The sequence below is a fragment of the Propithecus coquereli genome, unplaced genomic scaffold (assembly GCF_000956105.1).
Source record: "Propithecus coquereli isolate 6110/MARCELLA unplaced genomic scaffold, Pcoq_1.0 Scaffold478, whole genome shotgun sequence".
In the NCBI taxonomy this organism is placed as follows: Eukaryota; Metazoa; Chordata; class Mammalia; order Primates; family Indriidae; genus Propithecus; species Propithecus coquereli.
Window position 1 is genome coordinate 2,019,212 of NW_012150596.1, and position 11,777 is coordinate 2,030,988.

Below are 11,777 nucleotides of genomic sequence, written 5' to 3' on the forward strand. Positions count from 1 at the left end.
TCTATGCCTATTTTGATGAGAGTTTTTATCATAAAGGTGTGTTGGACTTTGTCAAATGCTTTTTCTGCATCTATCGAAAGAATCATATGGTCTTTGTTCTTGCTTTTATTTATGTGGCGAATTGCATTTATAGATTTGCGTATGTTAAACCAGCCTTGCATTCCTGGAATAAAGCCCACCTGGTCATGGTGAATTCAGTGCCTTTTTTGTTCTAGTCTTCCAAGTTTCAAACCTTCTCTTCTGTTTTATTCTTTTTTTTAGAAGTGAGTCACTAAGTCCAGCCCATATTGAAGGGGAAAGGGATTAAGTTCTGTCTTTTGAAGGGAGGATATCAAAAAATTTGTGGAAATATTTTAAAACCACCACAGACCAGTAAGCTTCAAATCTCCATTTCTTGCTTTTTCCAGATGAAGTTTTCCAAGATTAAACTTTCTTCTGGATTCTCTCTGCTTTTGGGTACCTTATTGTGCCTTGAAATAATTGTTTTTTAAAATTGTATCCAGTTTTTGTAATTATTATCTGTGGGGAATTTGTGCAATCTTTTCACTTCTCTGCTACTACAGGAAGTTCTCCCATACTGAATTATTATAATGTATGATAGAGACAATATAAAGGGCAGCCTGATCTTTGGCACCACAAGAAGAAGGAATCTAGCTATTTTCTGTAGATTTGTGGTGCCAAGGTTAATCAGAGTCAGGGTACAGCTCAGTGTTGAGAAAAGAGAAGAATATATCCCAAATCTGTAAGCAAAAGTAGCACCAGGAAATCAGATTAAACTACAAATTTGGAATTAGAATCCAACAGCTTAGGGAGTTAGATCAGAAACATGGTATGGTAGAGTCAAGTTTACCCAGACAAAGATAAATGGGCTAAGAATACCCATGGCAAGAGCCAGGTTGGGAAGAGCGTGTTTTTTATGATTTGTGACTCCTAGACTGAATTCACTGAGCTGTAGAGGCACACACCTAGGAGGCAGCAAGGAGAGGGCCTGGGATCCTTTAATATCGGTCCTGTCTTGGTGCCATTCTCTTTTCTTCTTGACCCTATGGTGTAAGTTAATTTTTGTGGCTGCTTCCTTTAAGGTTCTTGGCACTAGCATTTTGAATCTCAACACAAATCAGTCATTTGAATCTACTCACTTCAGTAAGTACTTGGTTGTAGATAGGGGTTGTTTTAAAAATATCACTGATATTTATATAAAACATTTTCAGATGACCTGATATTTTCATGTCCAGAATATAGCCATGTTCAATAGCTTCAGTAGAGCAATAATAATAGTGACTATGAGGTGCCAGGTATTTTTGAAGCACCCTATTATGTTCATCCAGCCTACTAAAAACATTGCACACATAACTTCTACTAAAATGACAACTGGGAAGCCATAAATCCTGAAGCACAAACCTCAAATACACAGCAGAGACAACTGGGACCACAATACTAACCACTTTTCCCAGCTACCTACAAGCAGCTAATCAAAGTTTACTTAGCTTTCCTAATAGAAGATTGAGACGATTTGCAATTTTGGCTTTAAATATCCTGTCCCATGTCTATCCCGCTAGCCTAAATTCACAGAATATGACATCTGTGTAAGATTGAATTCTTTGTTTAACAATAAAACCTTTCACTCAGCACTCAGTCTTTGGCCTTTGAGTTTTTATTTTCTCTTTAACATATCCTAAGCTCTTTCTAAATCATAACTCATTTAATATTCACAACAGCCTTGTGAGATAGGTATGCTGTACAATTACTAACCTAGATGAGAAAATCAAAATTTAGAGAATTTAAATTACTTGCCTAAGTGACAGATTTGGGATTTCAAATCCAGGCAAACTGCCTCCAGAGCCTGTGTGCTTAACCACAACATTGAACTCTCATAACTACTGAGGTATTTGAGCAAATCCACTTCAGAACTCTGAGGACATTATGTTGATAGAGTAAAATTACACTACTGCATCAACACTTTCAAGCTCCTACCAAAACATAAACATTAAACAAATTTTCCTTTATTACTGGAAGAACACTACGTTTTCTCAGTTTTGTTTTTGATTCTAGGCATTTTGGAATTTACGGAGTAGGATGACTTTTGATTTCATTTATAGGAAAAGCCATCTAGCTTTCTTTGTGCCATGTGACTTATACTACAAAGACCTGATATTTCTTCACTCTCTCTGGCAGAGCCCTTTTCCTCTAAATTCATATGTAGATGTGACAGTAGCTGCTGTCTGGAGCCAGAGGAACACATAATTGAGTTGTGGATGTGTTATTGTTCTATGTTCATATTATCTGAGGAGAGACAATGATCCTAGAGTGGTTGGAGAGGTTGTGAGCCTCAGGTGGTACAAAAGGGTTGGGGGAGGGGAAAAGTTGTCAAAGGAATTGGGGCCTCGAGAGAATAATTAAGTTAGGTCTTGAAGCTGCTCTGGGATTAAGTGGACTGTGGGACTGAAGCAGCTGCCAGAGTTGAGAGGAGAAAGAGATTGGCCCCTGGTTACTGGGCAGAGGAGGGTCTAGGTCACAAAATTTCTGCAGGCATAGCCCAGGGAACACTGCTGACTTGGGATTCAAAAAGCTTAAAGGAGAACAGTCTCAGCTTGCAGGTGAGGGCAGGCTTGGGCCTAGAATAGATAAAGCCTCTGCTTTTTCAGGCATTTAGGTATCAGCAAAAACTAGTACACCCACTAGAGGTAGAATAATATCAATGAGCAATAAGGGCAAGTAATCTAAAGGGTCAGAGGGTGGGCAGTAGCATATAAGGGTGGTGAAATGGACATGGTCTGAAAGAGACTGAGGAGCAGTTTAACCTCAGGATTGCATTAAAGTGGAAGAAAAATAGCAAACGCCCTTTAACTGACCATGGATATGCTGTATTGCAGTTCATGGTGTGGAGCAGGGTAACTACTGCAGAAATGAATGTCAAGGGGTGGGCTATAGAAATAAAATGGTGCTTTGTCTTCTTAATGGTGGTAGTACAATGTTACCTAGAGACGGTGGGGGAGGGTGGCGATAGTTGGAGGCTATTCTAGAATTATGTCCTATTAAATCTCTCCTCTATTTTCTTTGAGAACCTTCACTGTTCCATGTCCTACTTGAGATGACAACCTCATAGGTGTTTGTCCTTCTGCTTGCTCCTTATCAGTCTTTTCAGCCCTGATAATTTACCTTTTGTTGAACCGACTTGTCTCAGACTGGTTGAATTTTGTTTTAACCTCATGTTTTAGATCTACTTGAATCTTCTTGCTGGTTAGTTCAATTAATCAGCATTTGATTTCTAATAAAAATAAGGCCTAATATTTGTGTATGCTTTATATTTGTCAAGATGATCTTGTATGTGATATTTCATTTGGTCCCCCAAACAACCTGTGACATAGGGCATCAGGTGCTGGCTAAAATAGATGGCATGCTCAGTTGGAGTAATCAAAGGGAATTTAATAAAGGGACTTTTACACAAGTGTGGCACAGGTTGAAGGGAAACCACAAGTGATGTTGAAGTGCACTTAGGTGGTAGCCATTGCCACTCATAAGATTCTAGATCCCTAGGCCTGAAGGGACAAGGGAAGAGAGTAAAAAGTGTAACTCTTTGGGGAGAGCCATTAGGTAGGTGGTAAAGGGATCCTTCCTACAGGCAAAGGGATATAGCCAACCTTCCCTGACTTTATTCTCTTTATGACTTCTGACCTCCTGCTAGTGCCTACCATTAAATGAACCCAACTGGAAGCCAGAAATCAAGGAAGCCTATTGATGCAGCCCATACAGGTTAGCTTCCTGGTCATGAAGCAGAGAGGAAAAGCAGAAAGAAAATATCTGAAGGGTCAAATGAAAGATTATCTAGCACACCTAGTTCAGCCCTGTGTTATTAATTCTGTTTTATCATTTTGGATGAGTAAATAGAGACCCAGTGAGAGGAAATGATTGGTCATAAGACTCTATGTTAAATCCAAAGATCTGGCTCCTCTTACAAAAGTTCTCCCATATTTTTTTGAAAAATCTATTATCTCTTTAGCCAATGGAGGATTAGAGGCTCTGTAAGGATCCTCCCTAAAGATAAATTTTTGTAGACTGAGGGAGATCATAAATATAGAAAATAATTAATTTGTACTAGCCTTTTATTAAAGAACTAGATGAAATATTAATTTTATTTTAAAATCTATCTGCTTTGCAACACACATTATTTGATTTTATACCAGCAGTAATACTTTTATTCATAATGCCAGCACAGAATTACAAAGTAAGATCTTATTTGTGGCTTAACTGGTAACTGGACAATTAGAATGCATGGTACACTTGGAGAATACTTTCCTAATGTTTATGCTTGCCATCAATCAGTATTGTCTCTTCCTTCAGGGCTCACTTAATTATGCTGTGAAAAAAAAAGGAATTCTATTTTCTGCATTAATGAATACTACATTCTAAGCCAGAACATACACCATTCCATTGTTGTAAAACCATTTGCTTCTTGTTTCTGAAATATCATTAAAGGCAACATAGGTCTTCTTCCAGCTAATTAGAAAATCTGTGTATCTATTCATTTCATTGATGAGATCGAGAAAAATATTTTAGAAGATTCGGAAGGTCCTTTGGTGTCATTCCTTGGAGGCATGGTGTAATATAAATAATCATTTATAATGAAAATAATCATGATCAAAGTCATGTTTCTTTGATTTTGAAAGAACAGCATGTTCTGATACTTTGAACAATCTGGTTTAGGAAATTCAAGTCTCTGTCTCACATACCGGAGGCATTTTCCCTGAACAGGAGTCCTTCACACACAAACAGTTTCTGTTGAGATTTAAAGGGTGGCTTCAGGCACGCGCAGTGGCTCACGCCTGTAATCCTAGTACTCTGTTAGGCTGAGGCAGGAGGATTGCTTGAGCTCAGGAGTTCGAGACCAGCCTGAGAAAGAGCGAGACCCCATCTCTACTAAAAACAGAAAAATTATCTGGGCGGGGTTGTATGTGCCTGTAGTCCTAGCTACTCAGGAGGCTGAGGCAGAAGGATGGCTTGAGCCCAGGAATTTGGAGTTGCAATGAGCTATGATGATGCTGCTGCACTCTACCTGGGGCAACAGAGTGAGACTCTGTCTCAAGACAAAAAAATAGGCTTCAGCATATGTATCCTCTGGACATAATTTAAACTCATTTGCATGTGTTATATATGTAAATAAGTATTGATTGTGATGTCCTTCCTATACAGAGGTGATACTGCTGAACCAAAGTCACTCAGGCATGGTTTTAGAGATGTGCTCTAAATAGCAGCATAGGTTTCTACTATTTATTCCACACACTCTCCCTCTGTTCTCTCTGTGATCAATGGTGCACAGGGCCAGGTGGCTCAAATTAAGACTCAGTATCTGATCTTGGTTTCAGTGATATAATACTCTAACTGAGCTTACTGCTCGGTCCGATATAATCTATTTCTGAAGAATGTCCAACTAGTTTTGGTCATTAAAGTGAGGAGCAAGGATCAAAAGAGTTGAAAATCAGATTGAAAATACAGGACAGAAGAATAAAAAGAAATGGATTGATCACTAAACTGAGCCAGAGGGTCACAGGTAAGCAAAGTCACAGGTCTGGAAGCTGCTAGAGATTTCTTCAGAATAGCGGTAAAGTCAGGTACTAAAGGAAAGAATAAATATGTGGGTCACATCTGAGTAGAAAAACCAGAGTTGGAGCATGCAAAGAATAAAGGTTAGAACCAATGAAGAGGCAGAGCCAGGTACAGAGAAAACAACCAGCAGGATGAAGGCATCCAAAGGTAGAGGAAGATTGGAAGTCTGAAATCCAGGAAACCTGGAACCAGAAGATCTGTAGGAACTGAATGAAAAAATTGGTAAAGGACAGAGATAAAATATCAGTAACAAGAAAGGTCCTCAATCTAAATCAGTTTTGTTGTCCCTATTCTATAACTTTGATATAAGTTCCTATTGGATGGTATACAGTTAGAGGACCCAGTGAACTACACAAACCCTGGCCTAGCCACTTTTTCTCTTTATAAGATCGCTAAGAGATATATATAGATGCAAGCCAAAGCATCCATATAGTGTTACCTTGAATTTGAGCCCTATATCCCAGTGCAAAAATCAAGTGAGCATGGTTGGAGCACATGAGGCATTTATTTCCTTTTTCCTATGCTAGAATGTTAAGTGGCCCTCTTCTCTAAACACTAAATCATACCTAGAACTTTACTTTTCAAATGAGACATTAAGCCATGCTGGCCAGTTTAGGGGAAATAGCAACCTATTCAGGCATTTCTTTCAGTCACGATCATGCTTATTCATCTTCCTAAGATTATATACACTAGAAAACCAGACCCAATCAGTGCCCAGGAATCTGATCAATCATATCATCATTGATCTTCTTTGGGGGGAGAGTGTCTTCATCTGCTCTGTGCTGCTGTAACAGAATGCCTAAGACTGGGTAATTTATAAAGAACAGAAATTTATTCTCTCACAGTTCTGGAGGCTGGAAATTCCAGATGAGGGTCTAATTTCTCTGCTTCCAGGATGGTTCCTGAAATGCTGCATCCTCTGGAGGAGAGGAATGTTGGGCCTCACATGGCAAAAGAGCAGGAGAGAACCCACTCCTGAAACCCCTTTTCAAAGTGGCATTAATCCATTCTAGTGGGCAGAGCTCTCAGGATCTAAACACCTTCCATTAGGCTCTAGCTTCTAATACTGTTGCGTTGGGGATTAAGTTTCTAACACAGCAGTTTTGCAGAAGACAAAAACATTCAAAACACAGCAGCGGGTAGGGTGGGATAATAATGGGTGAAAGAAAAAAATATTGGTTCTGAATTCATTTCCTTAGAGGTTAGTTCACATTGCTATAGCGATGGAAAGCATGGGATCTGGTCGTAGATTTGGGCTCTCTGCTGCCTAGTGGCTGTGTGACATAGGAAGTCACTTAAACTCTCAGAACTTCAATTTACTTATCTCTACTATGGGGATACTACTGCTATCTATTTAAAAAAGATGATGTGAATATCAAATAAGATAATATATTTACATAAATACATATACATGTACATACACACACATGTATTTGTGTTTGTAAACAATAAAGTGACATGGTAACAGGCTCTTTCTGAGCAATTTCTCTTTGCCTGGCCAAAAAAGAAATAAAGTTGGGAATGAGGCACTTCACTTCATAAAATTCAAACACATTTTTGGGTAAAACATGATACTGAAGGAAGTCTTTAGCCTCTGACCAAAATGAAAAATGGGACCAGATTTACTCTCTGGCCTGAAACAGCTTTAAAACCACACAAAACCAATGATTTTTTTTCAAGAAATTGAACATCAAACAATGAAGAACACTGATCCCTGTGTCACAAGACACAAATTAGAGGAGCCCTGTAATTGGCCCATCTTACTGCCTGAAGAAAATTTCTAGGCTGTGACACAGGTATTAGGGAAAGGTCTAGTTTGCCACAGAACTTGAATAATTCCTGTTCCCACTGGCCAGAATGGACAACCTCATAATTCATGGGATATTTTATAGAGTACTCAGAAGAATTTCCAATGGTTTAAAAAAATTAATCTTAGACTAAACACTGCTGTGGTCCTGCCTAAAAAGTGTTAAAAGCAAGAACCATAGGCAAAAAAAAAAAAAAAAGGTGATCCATACCTCACACCATGTACAACAATTGACTTAAGATGGATTATGGGCCTACATATAATACTTAAAACTATAATACTTTGTGTCTTTGTGAATTGAGATTAGGCCAGGATTTCTTCAATATGATACCAAGAGTGAGATAAAATAAATAACTAATAAATTGGACTTCATCAAAATTAATAACTTCTGCTCTTTGAGAAGTACTTATGAGAATGAGAAGACAAACCACAGATTGGGAGAAAATGTTTAAAAATCACATAATTTGCTAGAAGACTTATATCCAGATTATATAAATAATTTTCAAAGCTCAACAGAAAACAATCAAATTTTAAAAAGAATAACAACAGATTTGAAAAGATGCTTTATCAAAGAAGATATATGGATGTCAATAAGCATCTGAAAAATGCTCAGTATCATAGTCATTTAGGAAATACAAACCAAAACCACATTAGGGGCCACTACACCTATGAGAATGTCTAAAATTAAGACCATGTGTTGGCAAGGATGCAGAATAACTGGAAAAATCAGACATTGCTGGTGGGGATATAAAATGATATAACCACATTGGAAACAGTTTTTTAAAAAGTTAAACATACACCTGTTCTACCACCCAACCATTTTACACCTAAGTATTAAACCAAGAGAAATGAAAGCCTATGTTCACACAAAGACATTTACACGAATGTTCATAGCAGTTGTATTTGTAGTAAGCAAGAATGATAATGACCCAAATGTCCATCAAAAGGTGAAAGGACAAATTATGGTATATCCATATAATGGAATTCTCAGCAAGAAAAAAGAATTAGCTATTGATTAAGGCAACAATGTGGATGAATCACAAAATAATTTTTCTGAGTGAAAGATGCCAGAAGGCAAAAAGATATTGTGTGATTTCATTTATACAAAATTCTAGAAAATACAAACTAATCTATAGTGACAAAAAGCAGATCAGTAGTTGTCTGAGGATAGGGAGGAATGTGGGGAGGAGTGACAGGGACAGAATATAAAGGGATACAGCAAACTTTTGGGGGTGATTGAAATGTTTGTTAGTTTATGATGGTAATGGTTTCTTGAGTGTATACATATTCCAGAATATATCAAATTGTGAGTTCTGAGGATAGTCCTCTCTTATCTTTTTGGGTGGTTGTGTCCCAAACCTCTTAAGATTGGTTTCTTTTTAAGTACTCAGATGAAACTTAAGGGGAATCCCCTGCATATTCCTGGAGCTCTCTTTCAGTGCACCTCTCTCCTCTCTGGTGCTCTGCCCTGTGAACTCTAGCCTCCTTGGCCTCTCTGGAATCCCAGTTTTATCTACTGAACTTGGGGCAACCATCAGACTCTACTTGGGTTCCCCTTTCTTGCATCGTGGACTGTGAACTTTATTCAGACAGTAAGCTATGGCCGTCATAGGGCTCACCTTGTTTACTGTCTCTCAGGGGTAACCATTTTTTGTTACCTGATGTAAAGTGCCTTGAAAACTATTGTTTCATACATTTAATTAATTTATCTTTAATTGTGGTAAAATACGCATAACATAAAATTTAACATCTTAATCATTTTTAAGTGTATAGTTAAGTAGTGTTAAGTGCATTCACATTGTGTAACCAAGCTCTAGAAGTCTTTTCATCTTGCAAAACTGCAACTCTATACCCATTAAACAATAATTCCCCATTCCCCTTCTCTACTTTCTTCCTCTATGAATTTGACTACTCTAAGTATCTCATATAAGTGAAATCATATATATGTGTTGTTTTGTGACTGGCTTCTTTCACTTAGCATAATGTCCTCTCAGCATAATGTCCATAATGCTGTAGCATATGTCTGAATTTTCTTCCTAAGGTTGAAAAATATTACACTGTATGTATATACTGTATTTTTCTTATCCATTCATCCACATCCATCAATAGATATTTTAATTGCTTCTACATTTTGACTTTTGTGAATAATGCTGCTATGAATGAACATGGGTATACATATGTCTTTGAGATGCTGCTTTCAATTCTTCTGGCTATATACCCAAAAATAGAATTTTTGGATCATATGATGATTCTATTTTTAATTTTTTGAGGAACTACCATACTATTTTCCATAGCACTGCACTATTTTATATTCCTACCAACAATGTACAAGGGCTCCAATTTTTCCATACCCTCAACTCTTGGTTTTTTTTTTTTTTTATAGTAGCCATCCTAATGTGTACGAGGTGACAGATATCTCATTGTCATTTTGATTTACATTTCCTTAATGATTAGTGATGTTTATGTGCTTTTCAGCCATTTGTATATCTTTTTTAGAGAAATGTCTATTCAAGTCCTTGGCCCATTTTCCAGCTGGGTTATTTTGTGATTGTAGTTGTTATTGTTGACTTGTAGGGATTATTTATATATTCTGAATATTAACCCCTTATTAGATATATGATTTGTAAGCATTTTCTCCTATTCGGTAAGGTGTCTTATATTTCATATATTGTTCTACTTTTTTAGTTGTTTTTTAGGGTAAGTTTGGTCTCTGTTACTCTATTTTAGCTGGAAGCAGAAGTCCCCATTCTTTCTTAAACCTGCCACTCCACAAAAACTACACTTTCATGATCACCAATGTCTTCCACATTGCCAAATCCATGAAGACGGTTCTCCGTCTTCATCTTACTTGACCTAGAAGCAATAAGTGAGTTAATTGATTATTCTTTCCTCCTTAAGAATTTTTTTTTCATTGCTTCAAATACACCTTGTTCTCTTGGTTTTCCTACTCACACAATGGCTCCTCCTATTTCAGTGGCCACTTCTTTTTAGTTTACTTTGCTCACCTCTTCTCATATTCCCAACTTTTTAACATTGGAATGTTCTAAGGTACTCAGCCCTGGGACCTTTTCACTATATACATTCATTCCCCTGGTGATCTCATTCAGTTACATGAATTTAAATAGTATCTATATACTGAAAACTCACAAATTTATTTCTCTAGCCTGGACTTTTCCCTTGAACTCTAGACTCCTAAACCTAGGTACCAACTCATTAGGGTATTGTAGTTGGCAGAATAATAATCCTTACCCTAAAATTTCCATGTCTTAACCCTTTGAACCTGTGAATATGGCAAAAGGGACTTTGCAGATATAATTAAATTGGGCATCTTGAGATGCAGAGTGTATCCTGGATCATCTGGGTTTTCTCAATGTACTCACACATGTCTTTTAGTGAAAGAAGGAGGCAGACGTGTCAGAGAAGATGTGTTAATGTAAGTGGGTGTTAGAATCAGATAGAGATTTGAAGATGCTATGCTGCTGGCTTTGAAGGTTGAGGAAGAAGCCACAAGCCAAGGAATGTAGGCAGCCTCCAGAAGCTGGAAAAGGCAAAGAAACAGATTTACTCAACAGCCTCCAGAGGGGAATGCAGTCCTGCCAACACCTTGATTTTGGCAGAGTAAAACCCATTTAAGATTTCTGACCTCCAAAATTGTAAGATAGTACATTTTTATTGTTTTAAGCCACCAAGTGATAATTTGTTACAAGCCACATTAGGGAACCAATACAGGTATCTAACGGGCTTTTCACATGTAACTTGAACAACACCATACTATAGATCTTCTGCCCAAACCAAAACCTCCTCTGGACTCCAGAGGCGTATACAATTGCCTGCCAATCTACTCAATATATCCGTTTGAATGACTAATAAGCATCTCAAGCTTATGATAATATGTCTAATACTGTAATTCCTATTTACCCTTAAAACCTGCTTTTCCCATAGTCTTTTCCATTTCAGCGAAGGCAACTCTGTCTTTGCCGTTGCTCAGTGAAAAACCTTGGAGTCATTTGTAACTCATCTCTTTTTCTCATATCTGACATGTAACCATTAGCAAATCACATTACCTTTATTTTTACAAATATCCAGAACCTGACCAGTTCTTCTCTTCTACCACTGCCACTCTGACTCAGCCACTACTATTTCTCTCTCTTGGTTTTTTTTAAAATTGAGATATAATTTATACATAAAATTTACCCCTTTCAAAACATTGAGGAAGGAAATAGCAGAGGACGTAAACAGGCGGAAAACCATACCATGCTCGTGGGTGGGCAGAATCAACATCGTTAAGATGTCTATACTACCCAAAGTGATCTACAGATTCAATGCAATCCCTATTAAAATACCAACATCATTCTTCACAGATGTA